This window comes from Athalia rosae, chromosome 1 (genome assembly GCF_917208135.1).
Source record: "Athalia rosae chromosome 1, iyAthRosa1.1, whole genome shotgun sequence".
In the NCBI taxonomy this organism is placed as follows: Eukaryota; Metazoa; Arthropoda; class Insecta; order Hymenoptera; family Athaliidae; genus Athalia; species Athalia rosae.
The window spans coordinates 28,071,814-28,096,019 of NC_064026.1; the positions used below are offsets into that span (position 1 = coordinate 28,071,814).

Below are 24,206 nucleotides of genomic sequence, written 5' to 3' on the forward strand. Positions count from 1 at the left end.
AAGCTGAAAATTGGCGATAACTCGGTCAATTTCAGAGATAGACTAATTTTTCTTCCAGATTCGGATTCCTGAGATCAAAATACGCAAGAAAAGCATATTAAACCCTAAGAAAATAAAAAAAAAAAAATTTCCAACCTACCCTAGCGAATATATTCATGTACGAAATCGACTCTAGCTTTTGCCTTTGGAAATGTGACGTGTGCGCAGTTTCATGCTCAACGATGTTAAATATAGTTCAATAACGTTTGCAATTTGATCCATACACCAGCAATAACGTAGGGATTGTATGAAAATTCTTCCAAATTGATCGACAGACACGTTTCGAGCGCTACAGGCAGCGGTAACGATGCGACAGATATTCGATCAAGAGAGCTCAATGCCTGGTCGAGAGCACTCGACACGTGCAGTTGAGAAAATTTCAGAAATCGAGAAATCTACCGTCATACCGGGGACCCGGAACTTCCCTACATACAGACAAAACTCGGATGATTAAATTTCCATTTCGATTCGATTAAGCAGAGGGAAAATTAATGACGAGCCTCTCCGAGGTTTTTTTCCACTCAATACCGCCGCGCTCCGTATTATCGCTTCGCACACCGCCAGGCAGCTCGGTTCTCTGGCCCTTATCAGCGACGGTTTGTTATTTATAATTTCCCTAATTAAATCTTGATTGCGTTAGAGGGCGTCTTACGAGGGGAAATGTGACTCTATTGCACAGGTTCGTTGAAAATTCCTGTACCAAAAATTGATTTTCACAGAGCTTACGGAATGCCAGTTTTTTGAAAATCGATCCGGTATCCTGCGCCTCGAGCACTTTACACATGTCGTTGCGCAACAAAAAGCACCTTACGATTTACAATGGACATGTATATACACATAAGTTTCCTCCATAGTTGGATGACATGCCGCACCCACGCACATAAATGTAAAGCAAATAAATAAATTGTACGTACCTGTATAAATACGTTGTATTACATTAGAGATGTCGGAAGATATGCATGCCCGTTTCGTAATTAATTACCCTTTCATTATTTATTCCGCAGCAGTTGCGACTAACACAATGCAATTACAACTTCTCGCGTGTATATACCTACCTCGCACACGTATGCATAAAAATTTTACACATCCACGTACCAACTAGCACGGAATATTTAACTTTTCTTGCAGGTGTGCATTCGGAGAACATATTACACGGACTACATGTATTCGACCGACATAAGTCGAGTACGTAATCTATGCGTCGATAATGAAAGAAGTTTGAGTCGAAGCTCGCGCTGTACAACACGGTTTGGATCGTTCAACGGGTTGCAAACTTTTTTTTTTTTGCCACCATTTTTCTTCCATCGTAAGGGTAAGTTGAAATACTATACGCTCCGGTACAAGGGAGAAGGACGTTTCGCGGATTAAGAATAAACGCTATAAACTTCTTACTATTTAATGAATGCCGCATGCGTTCGCTGGTGCTGAACCATATCAGTAATATACTCCCGACCATACGACGATTCCTGCAATAATGGTATGCAAAATAGGAACGGAATAAGGAGTAGCAGCGGCGACGCTTGCATGTATTGTATATTCACGAACGCGATAATATTCTTATGTACGGTTCATGCGTTCACCTATATGTTTCACGTATGTATACTCCATGAAAACGTTGTTTTATAGCCTCTGCAGATATAATAAATGCACCCTATTCCGTAGTTTCATTTTTTTATTTTTTCTAAAAAAAAAAAAACCGTTTTCTCGTGTGGAGAATGAGAAGCAATGGTTTTCGAAAGATCGACAACGAAATTTCTCGACTCACGCCCTGAGATTCAAGTTTATACAAACAAATCTGACGAAAATCACTGGCAACTTGGCATTCGCAAACTTCAAACCAATTCCGAGCGGATCGACTCAACGTACACTTTACAGATGTGTATTATATTGAGGAATCTTGGGTATTGGATAACGACGTTATCCGAACTAGCGGCTTTTGATACGTAGGTCGGGTTAGGTAACCTGTAACGCCGGCTACTATACCGCTTTTAGCCAGAGCGTATTATCGCAAAGAGTTATACATATGGGCTGGCAAATGTAGTAATGACAATAATGATAATGATAATAATTTCCGGTAATTATCTACAAAATAATTCTTACGATTCGAAATTCCCCCCCCCCCTCCCCTTTCGTTTGAATTCCGCCGATCCAAAGCTCGCCCGGAATTACTTTGTAGATAAAGGCGCGGTTAATTGCGCTATACCTGTACGAATTAACGGACAAAATAAGCGACGATAAGATTGAGACAAAAGGAATTTGCGCATTTTTTTTTTAATAATTTTTAAAATTTGAATAAGATCTTATGATCTTATAAAAATCCAACAATTTTTACGTCGATCGATTACCCCGTACGATGCATTCCTTGGCTATGAAGTAGACCTCGAGGTAGAACAAGAAGTGGAAAATTGAAATGAATATTATCTTTTCTAATGAATGTTTGTTTTACGAGTCCGAAGATACCTATTATTTAGGTGTGTAACAAGTGAGTATCGCGACTAGCTATACGGTACGAGTTCGTACACCAAGTTATGGTAATTCAGCGGTTGGCACGTTCCGAGATAGTTCTTATATTAGTTCCTATAGTGCGGTACATATAGATACAGATATATATACATACATATATATGTAAGTAATAGTTGGTACATAAGCCTAGGCAGGCGTACCTTTAATTTTTCATGCACGAAAGGCTCATTAGCATTCACCGTTTTATACGGTGCACCGGCAGTAAATGTACATATATGTGTATAAATATATGTAACTACGTATGTGCGATGTGTGTATTGCAACCGATTCAGGTTCACGTATCATAGGATTCTCTAGGTTGAATTCATCGGCTGAATATTCCGAAGAGTCTTTGGACTGTAAAATTTCAATACACGTAACTTGAAAAAAAAAAAACTTTACTCAAAAACCGTTGATATAGTTGAAAACTAAAAATAATGATTTAAAAATAATGATTTTACCAAAATACGCGACGTTATCCAAAAAATTTCCGTTTAACCGATTTTTCGTTTTATTCCACGACGAATGCAAAAAAAGCTCCGGAGGGGCGAGGGCCAGAGGGGCAGAGTTAGGGAGAGAGATATACGAATTGTATTTCACTGCAGTATGAATACAACATACACACGTAACTTTACAAGTTAAGAATGACTTTGATTCCGTACTCTCGTAGTCATTCATAACGAGTATCCGTTTGATCGTGTCACAATTACCGGTGTACAAATTGCCCGTCAATTTCGCAAATTGCAGGTTTGCAGAATGAAATCTTACAATCTGGATCCTCGTGCGGCGCACAACACACCGTTATACCCATACCCCCGCGCACACCGGTGAACATTTTATACGTACAACACCCTCGATGGAGGATACACACACACACATACGCGTATCTCTCCTGGTTTTCTTCACGTACACACGCAGGTGTGGTATGGTAGCTATTTGTTCTTATGGTATTGGTACGTATGGTAAAGTCGTTACGACCAAGTGGTGGTATCCCATTCCATCCCATTTCATCCTATCCCATCTCCAGCTATACGCGGCTATAATCCCGATCGAACGGTACACGTGGGTTACCTACGAATGCTGTACGCGTATAGGTGTGTATATACCTATTTACGTACGTACACTTTATAATACGTACATGGAAGTTACATAGGCGCAAGGCCGCGACGGCGCAATTATTCTCGAACAGTATCAGCGGCAACGGCAGAAGCAGAAGCCGAAGAGCGTCGGTGCAACGGTCTCCTTGAAATCGCCGCTTCTTTTTCAAGCATCAATGGAAATTATTTACCAACTGAACGTACATACCCCGGATACCATGTACTGTATACTAGCGGTATGTGATCCGATTCCAGATGAAACGATCGATCGGTTTCGTACGCGTTTCCTTTGAAAATTTCGCACGTCTTCGCGCCGAAAATAAATTCGAATAGTTTCATCGATTTTAACGCGTCGTTTTCTGCGCGCGTTCGATAAAAGAAGAGAGAGAGAAAAAATTCTTCTGGAAGAAGGAACGAAAAGATGGAAGGTATTTTTTCTTGTTTTTTTTTTTTTTTTTTAATTTGTTTGCTTTTGTTCGACTATTGCGCAATACCGGTAGATATATAGCTATATTATTTATGTACAGTTGAAAATATCGATGAATCTCACTCTGATCTTGTGGGAGCTGGCAATTAAAATCTGACCTTTGTACCCCGAACGGAGAGACCGTATTATTAGTATACTAATTTCAGGAGTTTTTAATAGTTCGACTGACGGGATCGGTAGTTTGCAAATTCGCATAAACATTATTCAACCGAGTAAAGTATATTTATGATAGGGTATTCATCATTCGGCAAATGAAAGCGGTCCAGACTACGTATATGTTGCACATGTGTACGTACGTACGTTTGCATACATAGACACCTTACGTGTACATCATACCGAGGCAAATGTACGTTAATTCGCGATCTACCAAGGAATATTTAAAAGCGTCCTTGATCGATACCGTGAACTCTGAACTTAATTACGATTGTTTATTTTCAATTTTATTTTTCGCACTCAATTCTCTGATTCGCTGATTCTGATTTATGCCGTTTCCGATCCATACCGTTACCAATCGCTGGCCTAAGTTCGATAGGTAGATGACTCGGAGATAATTTGCCTGAAAACTAACAAAAAATGGAAGCGATTTGGAAAGCTGCGGGATCTGATTCCCCCCCATTGATCGAGTTCACCTTCTACATGGGTAGGTATACATAGGTGGTCTTATATACTCGTATCGCATGTACGTACGATCGTATCGAGGCACGCATCGTTCCGGCAGATCGATGACTCTTCGAACCAACCGGGGCAACAGCTGCGAGAGCACTGGGTGACCTCTTCGATCCAAAGAGGTTGATCGATAGCTTCGTACTGACCTCGAGTACGCCGATCGGCGATCAGCGGTGATCAGGAAGATTCCTTTTTTGTTTTTTTGTTTTTTTTGTTTTTTTTTTTTTACCATTTTTATTTTTTATTTATTTTCCATCCGCGGCGAGTATTATAACCATCTATAATGTATATAATGTACCGCAATCAACTGGACCAAACGGGATGCTGTATACGGCAGAAGGAATCTTCTAGTTACGTATTCAGTTTCGCTAATAACATTTTTATTCTGGGTCAAGTACGACCCCGACGTTGTACAAAAATAAAAGAATTTCATCTACTGTGCCTGTATGCAGGTATTGAAAATCGAGGTGAATATATTTAGACGATGGACGATGATTGTTATTGCTATTATTATCGTCATCGCAGAATCCAATTCGTTATTATTATATTGAATGAAGAAAAAAATAAATTCACTCTTCCATCCGACGCGCACAAAATTATATCTACTGTTCGATTGTTCGTCATTCGGTAATCGAAATTGGTGTTATCACTCGCGCGCTGCAGCTGTATTGTACGAGTACGCCGGGTGAGATAATCTTTATTGAATTATAATGTAGTTTATAGGAATGCGATTGATGTACATAAATACACATATACCCAGTCGAATCCATATCTGGAAGCATATGAAACTAATTTGCTTATAGATACGAGATTAAAAGATAATGCGTTATATTCTATCCATCTAATTCTTGGCGCCACTTAAATACGCGCGCGATGTCGACGTGTTAATAAGACGTTAGTTTTATATACCAACACAACACATGAGCACACACACACACACACAGAGATACGCGCGTACTCGTTATACGTATATACGGAAACTTGATTAGTTTATTTTTCCAGAATCTTAAAACCATCGAGGCGAGATCAATTAACGACATAAGTGCCAAGACTAGGTTTTTTGAAACAAACTAAGAAAAATAAAATTAAAAAGAAAAAACTATAAAAAAACTAAATGAATGAATAAACAGAAATGTATTTAGTACTCACCTATCCGATGCAGTCAAATTTCATCACGATCATTACTGAATCTGATCGAAAGAATAAAAAAAAAAAAAAGACAAGAAACAAAAATCGGGAGAAAAAAAAATAATAAAAATAAGACACGAGCCTACGTGTGCAACGAGGTAAATAATTACGATCATACGTATATGTGTACGTGTACGCAATACATGTAAACTTGACTTCAGAGCGGAGGCAGAAAATATTTGATTACATCACCAGCAGCACAGCAGCCGCGGCAGTAGCTATTATCGACGTATGTACGCGTGTCTAGGGTCCCTTACTTTATAGCAGTATAACTCCTTTAAATAATAAGTTTTTTCACGTGTTGGTTGAACAGGTAAAGATAGATACGTGTGTGTGTGTGTGTGTGCGCGCGTACGTACGAATAAAGTTTAGTACGTGAAATAGTGTGATACCTGCACATACCTATCCGTGCATATATGATATAGTGAAAAAGTATGTTAATACAAGATTAAAACTCATGGGTACATTATAGATAGATAAATAGATAAATAGATACGCGCGGTTCAATGCACACTGCAAGAGCAAAAGCAAAAGCAGCAACGGCAGCAATAATATCCAGGTTTACAACAACAGATCGTTGCCACAGATTTTGTAGTCACGAATACATATATATGTTATGAAATAAAAGTTACACACTAGGTACTACAACTATTCGACGCGGTGTACAGAGTTTTTTTTTTTTTTCTTTTTATTCATTTTATTTATTAACTTCAAAAAAATTCCTTCCTTTTTCTTTATCGTATTCTATTTTTTCGCTCTCACGTACATATGTTTTATTCCGGTATTATACGTACGGATCGTTTTGTATGGATTTTCTTTTTATTTTACTTGGATTATTCATTTGCTTTTTTTTTATATGTTTTTACGGGCTTGCACACGTCCATTATTTATGGATACGCTACTGGCATGGATCGACAATTCACAACTTAATTGCTCGATCGCTTGTTAAAAATGAAAAAATTATCCGTGCGAGCGAGAAGGAGAACGAGAAAAAAAGAAAGAAAGACGGATCGTAAGGTCTGATCGAACTTTTCGGTTTTTTCTCTTTTTTTCTCAATGGATTGGTTGAAAATTTTCAAAAACAAAAAGGAAACGAGAATAAAAGGGGGGAAAAAGCACACTGACTCCCGAGGACATACGAATGCCCAGCGAGAAACTCCGTAAAGGTTTTTAAAACATGCGGATAGTTGGAATGCCAGATCGTTCTGACCTATCGATTATACGAACGGCAGCTACAACATATTTCTCACGGATTCCTCAAAGGTATCTCATAAATACAGATAAAGGAGATACTTAAAAAAGATGAGGAAAAATAACGAGTTAAAACAAATAAATAAGAACGGAAAAAACCAAAAAAAAAAAGAAAAGGGAAAACGATTTCGTACCATTTCAAACAAAATATCCGATGTAGTAAAAATTTTGCCCGTACACGAAACCGATTCGGATTTTCAAATCGTTTTAAAACAAGGACGAAAAGAACCGAGCGACGAAATCGATCGGTAAGAATAAGAAGGAAGAGGAGGGACCTTTGAAAGGAATGGAAAAGGATTGACGAGAAATCATCAATGACAGTTCCCATAGTTTGATCCATTCCGTGGACCGTTGTATCGAAGTGGAGTGCAGCAGGAACAAGAGCTCTCCGGTTGCGCTACGACGTTCAGAGATCGTTTTGCTGACCGAGAGCGGTGAGGTCCAACGACTTTTTATATCGGCGATCCATGTAGGGAAGAAGAAGAAGAAGCGAACGACGACGACCGAGAGGACGGTGTATATATGTATATATATGTATACACGTATTATATGTACGTGTATTATAGCCGAGAAGATCTGAACTCTGAAAAGGGACCGGAATGGGAGCAAAGGGAACCAAACCTGGCAAAGTCGAACCGACACACGATCGGGGCATGACGACGTACCGCGGTTTCCTCCAATTCAACCCATAATTACGAAACAATCGCATCGCGAGGATCGCCAAGACGACGAAATAAAGTAAAAAGAAAAAAAGGAGAAGAAAAAAGGGAATCGAAAGAATAAAGAGGGAATAATGTTCGGAAGGGTTGTATTCTTTGAGACCGTCGACTGTATTGACCTTAGAAACGTTGGTTTCGTTTGGTCACTTTCGACGTGGATATTCTATGGCCGATATCGCGTTCACGCTCGTCGACGAAGAAGGTAATCCATCGACAGGACTGGTTTAATAAGAAACGGCTGTTGTACTAGCCTCGGAACCGGCGGTGATATTTATACCTACTTTATATCGGTCTGGGCTCCACTAATTTACTTTCGAATAGGAGAAAAAAAATAAAATAAAAGTAGACAAAATTCATTTCACCTTTTCGGCCAAGGTTCGTCTACTTTTGTGAATCGATCAGGTATGTAACATGTATTAGTAAAAGATCCGCGGAATAAAGGAGATCCTCGTTTCGATCATTCAATAACGCGGTCGTCATCCGATAAAAAAAAAAAATGACTTTTCTCAAATACAAAACTTAAATATCGGACGAAAAAAGAAATGGTCATCCATGTAAGGGTACGCACACGATCACGAGCGTTTCAAAAGGTCCGTAAGAAAAAGACGAAGCTCGTGACTTCTTGTGGTACATATATTTTCGGAATACCTTATACCCAAATCTTGATAAAGCGGGTAATAATTATATTTATTCGATATATGGTATGGGGTGAGGTGTAAAATGGACACGGACATACCTTAGTTGTTAGAAACGAGCCATTCGTTGAAAGTAATTCAATGTTTGGTGCATAAGTTAGAAATGGAAACACATGCACTACATGTATATCTAGATAGTTATACACCATAAGCCGGTCTCCAGAAACAGTAACGGTTATTATGTCCCGATGACAGCGGGCAATAAGTTGAATAAGGAATAATAAAGAAAAAAGAAAACAAAATGAAAATAAAAAGACGCACGAAGAAAAGTGCGTGAGGATCCTCGACAAATCACCACTAAATAACCTTTGAATGATCCTCGGTCTTTGGAAGCTCACGCATCGTAGGGGATATCGCATAGGTTGATCGTATGATGTGTCTCTGTGTTATGAATATGATTATAACGAAACGCGTTTGAATTGTTCGATGTGTCGACGGGGGTATCCAGACAATGTACCGCAGAAGAATGAATTAAGCGAGTTTCGTGTTAGGGAAGAACTCGCGTCCGTGATATCTTATACGGATAGCTGCATATATTAATTGGTAATTTGTAGAAACTAATGGACAATTTTCCCCGAGATAAAAGCCCATAAAGAAACGCCGGGACGAGGTGGTAGAGCGTCGGTTGTCCGTAAGATTGGTTGCCACACGGCAACCGAAGTTCCAACTTTGACATGACCATAACCGCGGTATACCGAAACCCATGCGTCCCCGTCGCTTCGACGACGTGATATTATTTCTAAATTATCGTAATGGTATTTCAACGGACGAGGATCACCGTCGAAGAAAAACGTCACGATTCGGAGAGGAGAGAGAGAGAGAGAGAGAAAAGAAGATAGAAAAAGTCATCGGATATTCAGAGGTGATGAATAAAATAGTCGATTAAAAATTGAGAGTCCATTTTGTAAAAGTTTTTCCATCCTCGATCGACGAAACCAGATAAATCCCCGAGGCTAATGGTATGCTGCATAGAGAATCGAGTAATCTCCTTTGCCAGTCCTGTTCTTCAGCCACGCGTCACCTGTCCACCGGACTTTCCACTTCTGACTTCGGTCACGACCTTGGATAGAAAGCAAGGTGCCTTGCCGCAGTCATTCAGTCGCGTGGCTGACTGTTGGTTATAGCTAAGCCGCACCACTCGTTCTTTCGTTCCTTCGTTCGTTCGGGTCTTTGGTCGAGGATATCCGATGTCGAGAGTAGATAAAAGCTAAGGCTATCGTTAAAAAAAAGGGTTATCTTCATCTTCTGTGAGGGACTTTTTTTGTCCATCCGGAATGCGCGTGCATCATAAACGTTGATGCACGCGATACGCGCACTGTGCATCTTGAATAAAGGAAATACATTAGAAACGAAAAGAGGTGTACAGCGGAGGACCGATCGAAATCGTAAACATTTCAACGACCGGACCCACACGCCGCGCGTCTATTAAAACTCGCGAGAAAATGAATCGAACGCGTGACCCCGAACAATCCACATTTACAACAGGTTGACTCAAACGAAGCTCGGTGTTCCTCCAACTCTAATTCGTCGCGTGTAAATCGACGACCTGACGCCCGAGAAAATCGGTAGTACCAAAATGAAAAGTACCGACTTTGAAATATGATGGTTTCGGTGGGTCTTCCACGGTGTATCGTATGCGGTCGAAAGTATGAGATGGAGCGGAGAGAAGGAAGTGTATATGTATATATATATATATATATATGTACGGTGGCCCTAAGCGTTGGTGAGGAGTAGGTTGGGTTCGTTCGCGTGTTGCCTGCAGCTACCTCAGAGGCAGCTGCCTTTCCAGACCCTCTTTACTCCTCTGTGATCACTTTGGTTCTCGAGGAGCGGCGGCGGCGGCGGCAACGGCGGCAACGGCAGCAGCCTCCAGAGTAACAGCAGCATCGGACTGAAGAGACTCCTTCACCGAGACTCCTCTCGATGGTATGGATGGCGGGGCCGTGCCCCGGGCGCTACGATATCCGTGGCCCCAGCCACCCTTCTACCTGACACGGTCGCTTCGTTTCTCGGGCATGGAGAAACTATTGACCACGCCTGGACTGTTTGATTTGTGATCTCAGGCCGGGTACCTCTACCTCACCTTACCGCCGCTCACCGTTCAACGAGTTCCTCGCGTTCCTCGACCTCCGACGCGATCGTACATCTACCGCTTCTGCCGTTGCTCCGGCTACCGCAACGATCGATCGTAACTAGGTAAGATTGGAAGATCGAAAGTCCGAAGAAACGGACATTGCTCCGCACCGCAGGGATCGATAAGTAACAACTACTCCGGTGGCGGTCATAATCTTGGAAAAAAGAAAAAAAAAGTAAAAAAAAAAAAGAAATAATACATAAATATATATACTCCAGACCAATAAATCTATAACTGTGATCGGAAATTGCTCGACGTGTAACGCGCTTCGAATCGATTCCAAACAGAGAGAAAAAAAAAAACAAAAAAAAAGTCTACAACTCTCCACCGATAACCCGTCCTACTCATCGGTGCAACACATTCGAGATACCCGAGAAAAATTTTTTCATCCTCTTCGGAGCTTGCGGAGGGCGATTTTGAAGAGTGTATCGGCGGTACGAGATGCAACCTTATACTATAGCTTACACAGCGGTCAAAATCATCGCCTCGAACGTCGAAGAGGTCTTAGGGTCGAGGATACGGAATAAGGTATATCAACAGTATGGTAGACATACCGGTTGCCAGTCCACATTGAGTCGGTGATGCACGACTTTTCAAAATTAAATTTCCTCGGTTCAAAGGTCGTGGCGCACTTGCCGGTGGATCGTGGTCCGATTCAAAGACTGTCGGAGTGAACGTCCGCTGACCTTAGAGAGAAGAGAGTGTACGGCGGTTGTAACATCTGTACGTTGTGTTATAAGTACCGGGGATTTCCTGGTAGCACGAAGCTAGCCATCAATGATGATTTCTCGAAAAGGGATTATAAAAAGCTTATGCATGGAGTCGAACCGAACCGGACAAACCTGCACTTTCCGGCATAACAAATCCTTAAGAGAATAAAACTGGATTTCCCAGCAGTGCGAATGTTTCGCGTTCTCGGAGGGTAGCACAAGGTGGATTTAGCCAACAACTGGGATACAGCGGCTGGTATAATCTCAGTGTTGTTTTATCATGAATGGTATTCCTTATTACGCTATACAAATTCGTAAAGTCGTTTAAACTTTAGATCTACAAGCTAGTGCGAAGCAAATCTCCGTCTATACGAGGCTATCTACATCCTTAGGGTATACGCGCGGTTCTCCCGCGTTTCCTCGGTGTTAAATGTAATAAGGCTAACCGCGATATTTAACGCATGGATATAATACTGTCGGAGTTTTCAACGGCAGAACTAAACCGAGGAAGAAACGAAGTAACGAACGAATTATTACGCGTTGTTCTCGTATAGACCAGCTGTCGAGTTTGCAGATGCTTTTGTACCATACAACATATCCGTATACGTATTCCGTTTAACTAGACTTACGTTTAACTACATTTCAACGTTCAAAGCATGGATAAACGCACGTCTCCTACTTTTCCACCCTTCGGCCGTGCGCGCGCCTCTTTTTTGCCTTTGTCCTTATTCTTTTGGTCATTTTTTTCCTATCGGAGAACACGTGCGGCTTACATATCTCTTGTACCATTGCACAAGGTGTACACCGTAGTCGAGCAAATTTGCTTTTCGATTCCTAATTTTTTTTCTTCTTTCTCGTACAACCATCCTTTGCGTACAGAGTATAATACGGTGTGTTGTTTCTCGTCTCAACACGAAAGTAGATGGAAACGTGCGATGATCTTTCGATTCCCCATCACATTTCTTCTTCTTCCTCTTTTTAGTCTCATTCTTCTTCCACTTCTTCGATAGACGTGATCGTTCGGATTGCAGCGTACCACCATCGGGTATACAATCATGACGTGGGTATGGTTAGGTATATAATACGTACAATATCAGTGATCAGTAATTATTGCTGATTAATGATCCTAGAATTTTATCTCTACCGTATAAATATATACCGCCGAGGTTAGCAAGGATCAGTTATCTATTGCGTAGCGAAACGTATTCACCTAATACCAACATCATTTCTCGATTACGATTAGGTGTATAATATTAGATCTTTGATCATCGAGAAAACGAAAAACAAAAAAACGAGAAACAAAAAAACAAAACGAGAAAGAACACCGTAAGAATTCGTTGATATCCTCGGAGGGGGGAGGGAAATATTATACCGATCTCTCATTAACTACGGAGTGAAAGAAAAAAAAACAAAAAAAAATTCCGGGATCTCTAGTCGGAATAACGAAACGACCCGCTTATAGAAAGCGTCACGCGACGTCGTCTTCGTCGCGTCCTTTTTCTGCAGAGGTCAGTGTATCGGACCTTTCCCTCCCCTTGCCCCACCTCCTCAGCCCCGACGCTCGTCCTGATCACCTTAGTAGGTGCCGTCCTCTCAACCACACCTAACCATATTCGCGCGCATTCACATCGTATATAAACAAACCTGTATAATTTGGACCGGACCGGTTCGATAAATTACTCAAATTTTAGATTTTTTCGCTCATCCCGATCTCAACACCCAATTCTCGTTACGAGCGGCGAAAAAAAAAAAAGCTCTTGGAAAAAAGGTCTCGGTCAGGAATCTGGCGAGAGGTCGAGTTCAAGAATGCATAATATCTCGAAACCTCGACTTCGTTTACTGTAGTATTGCAGGTCGTTTGAGAAACCGATTTTTTCGAAGAACAAAAATTACTTTCATCATATCTTCAAAATTTTTGAACATTGATTTTCTTATTTAGTTTTTTGATAATTTTGTTGTCGCTTCAGCCCACTCTTGAACAAATTTCTATACTATTTCCCAAACTCTACAGTACCTGACGTAATTAATTCCGTGTATGCCGCGCGGCCGTTTTTCGTAAATTCCTCTACACAAGCTCCACATCATGCAGATAAATCAAATATGACACGATGATAAATTCTCTAATAAAAATTGGATACCGCACGTACCATAGGTAAAAAAAAATAGGCATACGAGTACACACATATATATATATATATATCTTTATAAGATAGTTATAAGCCATGAGCCGAGTGCGAAATCTGACAAGTTTAAATTAAAAATGGTACATGAGGAAACAGTTTGTATCGTATTCATCATTTCTAACACCGTACAGGATAATGTGTACGTACACACGCGTTATACAGGTTCGGTAGTCGTTCGGTTTTTGTCTTCATTTTTCTCTTTTCTCTCTTTTTCTCTTATTTTTTTCATCTCCAACTCGAGTTTTTTCCTAGCATCGGTCCTTCGCGCTACTCTCATCTCACCTCATCTTATCCTAACATCGTACATATAAATACGTACGTGTATTTTCTTTTATTTATTTTCTTTGTAAACAACACCTGACTGCCACTTGTTCCAAGTATATAAAAGCGGTAACATTATCGGCTGGTACATTATCAAAGCTCAACTCTTCGATGTAATATTACATTTTATAGAAAATACATAGGGCGCACGTAAATGTATATGTATATACAAGGGTCTGCGTACCTGTATAGCTTCACCTAACTCTCGCACCTAGGTGGGGGAGGTTCAACGGTAGAAAGTTCACGTCATATCCGTGCAGCGGAAGGTTTTTGTGGACAAAAACTAAATGAATATGCTCATTTCGCAGGCAGCAGGCAGGTACCGTAACAAGCAACTATAACATAGATCTGGTTAGGTTTTATCCGTACAAAACTCTATCTAAACTTCAAATGATATTGTACAGTACGTACGTGACTGTGTGTTACGTGAATTTTACATAGCCGGTAAATTACGAGTACGTAATACGTCGATAAGTTCAATTCTGGTCGGTTTTATTTGAAGAATAGTAACGTTACGTAGTTTTCAATGAGGTAAAAAAGTATGATTATAAAAAAAAAAAAGACTCATCGACGTAACTATGGGCATCTGCTATCCTAGCAGTGTCGTAAAAGTTTGAATTTTAAAGAAATTTAGATACCACGTGTGTACACATAGGTAAATACCCTTAGGGAGATACATACCGAGGTATATAAAGGTGCGAGGATCGAGTTAACGAACGTAACTTGTATACACCGGACGATTTTCTAATTAAAAAGGCTCGTTATAAAAATTGTACCGATATAAATGGTGGTATACCCGGTGCGTAATATTCGGTTCGTCTATCCCACCAATTTATAACTTACTCCACTGTCAGGGTTATAAAAATTCGGATTCATTGCCAAGTGGAGACTCCTCGGACGCTACCCTCTCAATAATATTACTCGAATCAAAGCTGAAGGAAAAAATTTCTGTTTTTTTCTATTTTTCCGGAGGAATTCCAAAATTGCTAGTTTCCAAAATGTCTAGTTCTTGATTGGAAGGAGGTCGTTTTGCGTATAATTTTCATTTGGCGTTGCAATTTTCAGATTAATTCGTGAGATGTTGCGGTAGCTGAAACTGGATATCTGTTGAGTAGGAAGAGCAGCGGCAAGAGCTAGAGCGCCGTTTTACGAGCCGGTAAAGCGGTAATTGTTGATGCCGGATAACAGAAGCGTGTCAATAATTAATCGCGAGTGAAGTAGGTAAGATTAATCAATTTAGTTAACGCCGTAATCTCGGCGGTAAATGTTTGGTCTTATAACCGCATCTCACATGTTACCAGCTGAACTTTACAAGAGGGATGTTCATCGTTCCGTTCCGTTCCGTTCCGTCCCATCCCCCTCTCGTTTCGTTCCGTTCGGTTCTCCTCTGTTCGTCCTTCGTTCGTTTGTTCGTTCTTACGTTCATTTGGTCGTTCGCCAGGTTTTTTACCTATAACTACTGGTAATTAACCCTATCGAGATCGCAGTTAAGATATCATTGTTCGCAGAGCAATAATTATATACGTACTCGCTCCAAATAAACAAACCCCAATTATTCCCGATGTTAAGGAGAATGGGAATAGAAAAATGCGATAGAACCGAAATAAATATAAATGAATAAACAATATGGCGTACATGGATAGCTCGGTTCGAACCCCGTTTAAATCTATATACATCTTCAAAAAGTAGAGTGTATCAATTTTCCAATTTAAAATAATATTATTCTACATTATAGAACTGCATGGAGCCTCTGCGAGTACACGTATACTCGGACAATTTACCTGTTATGTACAAACTCAGGCTTATCCTCCTCACTGATTTAAAATTCGAATTATACCATTACCGACTTATCTCTCCTCTGGGTATCTAACGTAGTATCCACATTAGCATGAGAATCTGTTGCACAAAGTTCAACTCAAAGAAATCGCCGCAAAATAAGCAACACGTCTCCACAGGTGTAATAACCGCCATGCGTCGAAGCACTCGTATATTTTATTACGAGGAATTCAAATTGGTTTATATTATCTTTATTTCTTTTCGCAAAAATGGGTTTATGAAAAATCCATTTTTTCTTTTTCAATCTCATGAACACGTATTTTCAGAAATTCGGACAAAAAAAAAGAAAAAGAAACGGTGAGGAGGGCAAATGAAAATTGAGGATTCCCCGCAGCTTCTTCCTTTAATTGTAAGAGATCATTTTCTCAATCACCTTCTGGCAAAAATTCTCTCAATTAAGGTAATGGCCCTCAGAAAACTAGAAAGTTGCTACAACTCGAATACCAATGAACAAAACACTGAAATATATTGACAGATTATTATTGATTTAATTTCCAACACCATACGATGTTTATCGTGCATCGTCCGTTTTCAGCGGGGTCCACGTGTTCAGCTGATCAATCGAGATAACCTGCACCGGTTTGAAAGTTCGACCTATTGACCGTTGCCGATCAGCTTATAAATATAATACCACGCGTACTAAGTGATTGATTTTAAGAATTAATCCTAAGTACAGAAAAAAAAAAAGTAAAAATTAATGTCAAAAGCACGCAACAACTTTCGTCGATCGATGAACGTACACGGTATTTTCTAAGTATACAATCGATGAGTAAGCGACTATAGTTTTTTTTTTTTGGTTTTGGTTTTCTAATATTTTTTATCCATGTAACCCACGAAGCCGAATGTATGGCAATAATCTACAGTAGGTTCACTGGATGGAATCAATAATTAGGAAATAAAAACTAGATCATTATTATCCCTCGAATTGGGATTGCAAAAAAAATCAATGAACGCTGGGAGCAAAATGGCATTTAATTTCCTGAATAATATTCATTGTAGAGCGTATAACTTCACTTGAGCCAACTTTATAACTGAATAATGATTCGTTCGTCGATATATATCGCGGTGTTTTGCTCCAGGCTAAGGTCGGATAGGCTCACCTCACCTTTTGCTTTTTTTTTTTTTTCTCGATTTTCAATTTTTTCATTTTTTTCCAATCGGTTTTTTATTTTTCTTGACTCGACCCCGGGGTCCAGACCCACCTGCCCGCCCACCGTAGTGCCCCGTTACCCCGACTTTACTGAATTCATCTCGACTTACCGTACCCATATATCTGTACACATCTCTAAGTATATAAGTATATAATCTGCACATATGTACGTACATAGAATTTATAGGTATAAAACTAGTCATGGAATGGTTATGATGGTTATCCGCCTCTTATTAACTCGAGGCTTCCGCACGCGGAGGTCTGATTTATATTTAATTTATCGTTTCTGTGTATTGATTTAATGTATATATGTACGAGATCACGTATGTATACATACCGATTCCCAGTAGGTGGCTCTGATTTCAAAATCATTATATATCACGTGTATCTAATTATTTGAATTTATCGTCGATTCGATTCTGAATTTCGTTTCTTTGAAAATCGATTATAATTTCACATAGTAGTTCTACATACGTGCATATATTGTTCGTACATAAAAAGCAAAGAAACACGTAAGGATCGGGCGTCAGTAGCCGAGAACACCGACCCGAAGATACATCATGATGTCGAGGTATAAAGAACTCTCGAAAAAAATAAAATAATATAAAATATATAACCCGGGCCTCACCGGATAAGAATTATTAATAACCCCATTCACCTACTGGACTTGATATCTCAATTTCTTGCACGATCCTCCCTCGACTTGGGTTACAAACTCTTCTTTTGTTTGTTCATCATGTTCTCTCTCCCTTCTTTGCGTGTACGTACTCATATGTACATAGGTATTACATAGGTATATTAAATACGAACGACTCAGGAATGTGAACAAAACTTCCAGCTAATGGAAATTCAACGCTGTACGAATTTCAGATAACCTCGAGACTGTCACATTTTGCATAGAGCAAAAATGCTGCAGTTACTCGAACGAAAAAGAAGAAAAAAAAAAATTAACGGGTAAACGCTCTCCTAAATTCTCCGGCTAATCAAATTCAGCAAAGTTAGAAGAAGAGAGCAGAAGAACCGTGTTATATATTAATATTTATACCCGCGGCTATTGTGGTGTATATTATAATTAACATTTATGTACCACCGTTGTATATAATGTATACGATATACATATGCATATATTTAGGAGAAAAGCATGTGTTTCACTTTGTTAATACACGATCCATACTAGTGATAAAAAAATAAATTAAATTAAATTAAATAAATAATTGCACATCCACTACCTAATTCCGCGCGCTTTGATACGTTTGATGATCTAAACGACTTAATTATCTTTCCTTCACCGCGATCCGTATCGAGAAATCTCCTCGAACTAATTTCTTCCAGTTTTCAGAAGCTGCCGCCATAGGAGAAGTCGGTGGAAAAAGATCGAAAGAAAAGAGAAAAACGAACTGCATAAATGTAGCGTATCGCGATAAATGGATACTACACAACATGTGTATAAATGAAAAAAAAAAAAAAAGAAAAGAAGTCGCGTCCGAATAAGTATGTGAGCAATGTTCTCAGCTTCTTCAGCTGTGCAAAAACAACCGATATAACATTTGGCGCTGTGTAGGTATATATAAAATATCTAGACATGTATATAGATAGGGTATAAGTAAAATAGTGCAGATAGTAGTAAGGTATATATGTAGTACATATATCAGCTTAAAGTATATTACTGTGAGTAAAAGGAAGGGTACTTATATTACCTAGGGAGTTGCAGCGTCGCATCGTCTGCGGACCCCGAAGAGTTCATAACTTAAGTCTTAAGGTATAAGATATAAGGTATATAAAGTACGTATATACATATATTACGTATGTATAGGTAAAGATATATACATTTACATATATTCGAGTCTTGCGAGCGCATGAAGCAGGCTATTATACCGATGCGATGAATCCAGCGGAAACATCCTACGTGCATTTACCACAAATCCAGGAAATCTGATGAGAGAAATTTGATAAAAAATTAAGGAAAGAATTAAAATGCGAAAAAAAAGAATCAATGCAGATTATCGATGAGGTTTCAAGATTAAATTCAGAAAAAAGGACGAATTACTGTCGATTTCGTTCCTCGCGATTAGCGAGCTTTATTCAAGCTGGTCTTACCGATCGGATTTTTGACATTTTGAACAAGTGACGTTGAATTCGTATTTTGTGATTCTTGAAAAAATTGCCCCTAAGGACTCGTAAGAATTACTTATGTATACAAAATTTTTTTTAAACGTTAATAGAAATATATTAAAATCACGTAAACGCAAATTCTTTACAATGGGTTGTAATAATCCGAAACAATAATTTTCAAACCTCGTTGTAAATCCATTGCACATTATATCCGGATGCATGTAGTATACATTATAATCTAATGATCGAGAATCATTAAATACACATGACTAATAAAAATTAACATACATTACGTACCCGTGATATTTATTGCGAAACATTTATTCCCCAGAAGATCTCGTGTAGATAGAAAAAAATATAACATAATATCTCGATGATAATTAATCACGAGCAGGGTCACGAACACGAGTGGCGTAGGTAAGATGAAAAAAATAAAAAAAATAAAATAAAAACTAGAAAACTAGAAAAAGACAAATAAATAAACAATAAAACAGAAATAAAAATCTACAGTGTACAAACCTAATATGAATGACATATACGTAACGATGTACGTACGTGATCGTTAAAGCAAATAACAGTACCGTATGTAATCTACATATATGGTTACACATACCGCGAGCAACGTGTATGCGTTAAACAGTAAAATACCTGCAACTCGAATGTATCTGAAGTTTGTTGTACGCACTTTATTTAAATTCGAACCCCCCCAGCAGGATCATTCTCGTATACGTCGACAAGTTTCTTGCATTAGAATACTTGTTAGACGAATTTTTATTTTTATTTTATTTACTTATTATTTTTATCTATTTTATTATTCAATTTTTATCTTCCATTTCTTTCAAGTCGTTTCTGTTCCTTTTTTTGTTCACTTTATTTTTCCGTTTTTATCCCACGCAGAAAGTATGCGATAACCAATCGACTACATCCGATACAGTTTCAAATTCGAAACTTAAATTTCAAAAATAGTTTGAAAAATTGATTTCTCCATCTCAAGAATGCCTAGAGCGTTCCTGAAAATAACGAAGATGGAATTTTTTTTTTTTAAATCTTTTCTTCAACGGAGAAGCACAAAAAATGGCGTACGTGTACTCGAATAGAATTGAGGAAGAAAATAGAATAAGAAAATCCAGGGTTTCTAATATCGTTCGATTACATGTAATTAGTTGGTATAATATTCTATCTATCTGTAATACGTGAGATCAGCGATTGGTTTATCCAAGTTTATTACACAGTGAAGTTAGTTAGTTAGTTAGTCGGCTACTTGGGTCGGTAGCGACGTGTCTATCATATAGATGTACATATTTGAGCCGTTATATCTTTGAACCTTACTCAATCACTTCGTTCCTGTATACTAAAGTCTAGATAGGTATAACGATCGTTTTGTCCGACTCTCGAACTGGAGATCAACGGGTCAAATCCCTTTCTACGTTGGATTTCTATTCCGACTATACGTTACTTGATGCGTGCTGCTCCTCGTACAGCATACACACATAGCGACTGTGCTCGTGAATATCATTCAATTTTAACGATAATAATAACAACGATTACGATAATATCGAACAAAACTAGACCATTTCGCTCGCGTGTGTCTATAATTTGGAAAATTCATGCGAACTATTTTGCAGGCTCGTCATTTCGATTTGTATTTCAAAGGCATAAGGCTGGAATTATATGAAATCAAATCTTCGAAGTTTTTTTTACATAAATTTACGATCAGAAGATGAATATATCCGGGAATATTTTGCAAGGATTGGGTGATTTGATAAAAAAAATATTTGGACCCTTGAAAAATTAGCATTGTAATCTGAACAGATATTACAGATTCTTCCACGATATACGGTGCATGGGATTCATCCATCCAGAAAACCAATTATCTATCATATATTCCTCTGCACCGTCTTTTTCTCTTTCTCTTTCCGCACACCTGGCAAACTGGTGTAAATTTTCATTGAAATTCTCGAGCACGTTCACGATCGGTGACGTCGAATTAGCTACCTTCACCGGCGTAAAACGGTACATGGAATTACATGAATTTTTCTCTTTCAATCTTTCAAATAATTTCCATAATTTATCAACGAATCAATCGTTCACATTTACCACAGTTAAGGTTAAGGTATACGGAGGTATGCCGGGCAAAGATATTTATCGATCGGTGCAGATATTCAAATCGACTACAAATAGAAGGTTGTATGTGCACCAATTTTTTGTGTGTGTGTTTTTTTTTTTTCTTTGAAGCCATTTATTTATTTTTTTTTCAAATGGTAACCTTATGTACAATTTTTAGTTTCAGAGCAAAAGGTGAACCGCTTTTAACCGATAAATCTACTCACGATTAGCTCCAAGAATCTCTGGGCGAACGAGAAAATTTATATAAACGTATATATATAAGTAAATGTAACAGATTATATACTAGGGGAATATCATGCAGAAACTCGTGCAGTTATTACATTAGACACTAATCGACACTCGGTGAACTGGATAATCGTGCCTATCGAGCAATAGCGTTTAACTATCCGTTGGTGTAAAACTTGAGGAAATTTAATTACTTATTAATATAAATACATAAAGCTAAACGGTAACGAAATAATTTCAATAGCGCATTGCTCAAGTAGCTAACTACCTATAATAATGACATAGATACACAGTTCGTCCTATATACATATTATAAGCATATAACGTAGTTATGTATGCACGAAAAAACGCTCAAATTTCAAATTAGACGAATGAAACTTTCGTACTGCAAGATAGATTAGATTGGAACTATTTGGCTGGAAACGAGGAGAGGAAAAAAAAAAAGAAATAACGTTGAATAGCCTGTACCTCTGAATATTTAGCGTGAATCTGGTTCATCTTCGTCATCATCACGATTGTAATCATCATCGCGGTGATCGCGTTGTAGAAAATAATCAAAGGTCGTTAATAAATAACTGCGTATTCCGCTGAGCTACCGAGCGGTGTCTTATAACTCATCCGACGTTCGACCTACTCGTACGTACGTCCAACGCCGCTGCCGAAGAAGAAACAAAACCAAAAACAAGAATGAACAAAAAAAAAAAAGAGAAAAGAAAAAAGAAAATTATGGATAAAAAGTAAAAAAGTAAAAGTAGAAGCACCAGAAGCGGAATGATAAAAAGAATAAAAAAAAGTTAATAAAAGAATAAGAATACATCCCATAAATCCAATCGCTGCTATCCAGGGCATTAATTGCATTATAAATTGTGCGCGCACCCATATAACCTTCGCCAGCATCATACCTACCCATGTGATACCCGTACGAGAAAAAAAAATGCGAACCCCGCAGGAGAGCGAAAGATACGATTATATCCCCTGTACTTCTTTAACCCCGCCCGAATCAAAATTATAATAAATGTTATTTTATTTCAATAAAAATTACAAGTTTTTTCGATTTCCTTACAGGCTCTCTTTTTCTCGCTCCCCTCATTTGCTCCTTATACCTTGTCTTGTTTTTTTTTTTTTTTTCTCTCTCGCGCGCGTCACATCCTATAACGAACGGTGACTTACGATAAGTGCAAATTGATGAAAATTATCCAGCGGGGAAATTATTTTATTGCGCCGCATAATTCACTCATACCGTATATTATATCCAAGCATTCCATATCAGTTTTCCAGTTCTCTGGTCCGACGATAAGATCGTCAGTTCTGAAGGAAGAACGAAATTTTTAAGCAGATCAGAAATGGCGAAGGGAGAGAGGGGCCAATTTATTATCGGAGGGTTGATTCGGTAACTGCAGATATTAGACGTAAACGTCATTCAACGTTTCAAATTCACCGTTTAGCGATTAATCTCCCGATTATAACGATTATTGTAATTGTGTTCGATCCTGATCCATGAATAAAATTGTCTCACGTAGATTATGTAACACACGTGTTACGTATGTACATTGTGTACATAGGCATATGCGGATCAGCAGTTATACACACATCGATATACTATTGTAAAATAATTTCAAGATGTATTTTTTTCTATATACTGTAGAAATATGTGCATCACACATTGAGTAACACGTCGTGGTCTGTTGAAAGACACGTGGTACACTTATGTACAATCTAAATGGGTGCATATGTTATGTGAATATATGTATATAGGTATGTGGGAATATAGGTAAATGGGTACAGTGCGTACGTACATTGTACACGTGAGTTGTGTGACTCGTAACGATCGCTCGCGATTCGCGTTACGTACTATAGAAAATGACATCATATTATGTGTACCCTAACCCGAGGGCAATTCCTAGTCCATTTCTACACGAGATAATATAAAACAAGCCTAACGTAATACCGCGGGAGAAACAAACGTTGAACGCAACCAAGTAGGAATGAATACGCGTTAGCCAATCTGAGAAGGTGCAGGCTGCAGATCACCTAATATGGAGGTTTTAACTATAACGCGCACGATTTCATGAACTCCAGGTCACGATGTTGCTAAATGATAATCGTCACTCTTCCGATGCCCCGTGAAATTCTATTAATTATTTTACAACGATAACTTGAATCATGATTTACATAATCCCTAATCGAAGTTGGATTCAGGATAACTGTGCGCAAGTCCGCTTTGATTGAAAATTGTTTTTTTTTTTTTTTTTTTTTTAATGACGAATGAGTTAATAAAACGACGAGTGGCAATCGGTCGTTGGGATGTAATTCGAACACGCTGCAGTGATAATGCACGTGGCCGTATTGTAACTCTAGATGTATATATGACTTATCATTTTCGTTATTCATTTATTCATTTTTATTCACCGCGCGCTGCGTATACGCGAGATAAGTCGTCGGCGGCGTGAGTGGAAAATTCGTAAGAAGGATAAACGAGGAGTTCGAACTGCGAGTAGTTCGTAGTATCCGCGGCAAGGTAAAATGATGAAGTGCTACCGCGCGGTAACGGGGTGGGCGGAACTCCCGAGGTTTATTGGCGCACCCGAAAAACGCTGTGAAAGGTACGAGAATCTCAGCCTCGGCATCACAGGTACAGTCGACCCGAAATTATAACTGTCTAAAAGCAACCAAAACACAGCGAAGTGAAAAATAATGAAAAATTTTACCAAAATCGGGACCAGATGAGAAAAAATGTCCGAGTTAACGCGATTGATTCAATGCA

The 24,206-nt window shown here is 38.8% G+C and overlaps 1 protein-coding gene across 4 annotated transcripts in view; it reads right to left on the bottom strand.

Annotated features, from left to right (window-relative positions):
- LOC105692376 overlaps positions 1–24,206 on the bottom strand; it is a 166,100-nt gene that overhangs the window by 118,322 nt on the left and 23,572 nt on the right. The window lies entirely within an intron of this gene.